This window comes from Acyrthosiphon pisum, unplaced genomic scaffold, assembly GCF_005508785.2.
Source record: "Acyrthosiphon pisum isolate AL4f unplaced genomic scaffold, pea_aphid_22Mar2018_4r6ur Scaffold_21498;HRSCAF=24125, whole genome shotgun sequence".
Taxonomy (NCBI): Eukaryota; Metazoa; Arthropoda; class Insecta; order Hemiptera; family Aphididae; genus Acyrthosiphon; species Acyrthosiphon pisum.
Genome location: NW_021770971.1, coordinates 3,895 through 4,963, shown reverse-complemented (window position 1 = coordinate 4,963; position 1,069 = coordinate 3,895).

Sequence of the window (1,069 nt, the reverse complement as noted above, 5' to 3'; positions counted from 1 at the left end):
ATACAAAAAAGCACCGGACATATGCTGGGTATCATTGAATAGTCGATTTTCATGGGCCATGGGAGATTTCTAGACCCTGAAACTCGACTTTTAAACTTTCCCGTCTACGAAACGAGACCATCATAGAGCCAGGCCTTACCATAAATTCTTATTACAAAATCTCTTTCTATATAAGTGTGGCATTTATAATTCGACTGTGTCTCCAAAATCAGTATTCACTTACAACTAACACGGGGGGGGGGGGCCGGGGGTCTAACTATATTTTCCATTCTTCAGTTACCTACGCTACCGACGTGCAGGTCGGCAATCCACCGTAGGTGGATTGCATACCTGGTGATATATGTACGCTTCTCATTATGTCCACGATTCGATTCCTTACCTATGTGATTTGATGACCGATGGCTAGACAATCGTATACACCTATCGACTTTTCACTTTTTAACAACACAGGAAATCGTATCCAGCCTATCCATTTACAACGTTTGTGACGGATTGCTTAAACGTTACCGCCAAAACGTCAAGCCTTATCTCCAATCCATATCACTAATCTTTATCACAAATCCTAAATTGTCGTCTTACAACTTACCGTCGCGACTTATATAATATTTCCAATGACATTGTCTCCAAAACCGGTACCCACTTATCAGCGAGTCTAACGGGCCCCGAGTTACACTTAGAGCTAGTAATTTATAAATTGCGCCTGACAACTGGAATATCCTATGTGAAATTCATTCCGTGCATTTTTATTTTCCCTGGGGCCCATTGGTCTAAAGGACAGTCCTATACTTACCTACTTGGTATTAATTTTAGTATCGTGTGTTGGCCACAAACATAATATAAAACGTTTAGCGTACACAAACAAGTTATTCAAATATATATATATTTTTTTTATATATTAATTATACAATCTGTAAAGTATTATTTTTTATAATAAGCACAAGACGTGGTATTTTGGATTTATGAAAAATATTATAAAAAATAGAATTTAATTAATTTAATTAAATGTAAAACATTTCAGACGAGGGAGAAGAGGGCTTGTGTAAAGTGTCCATCCTCTCAAAACACAAAG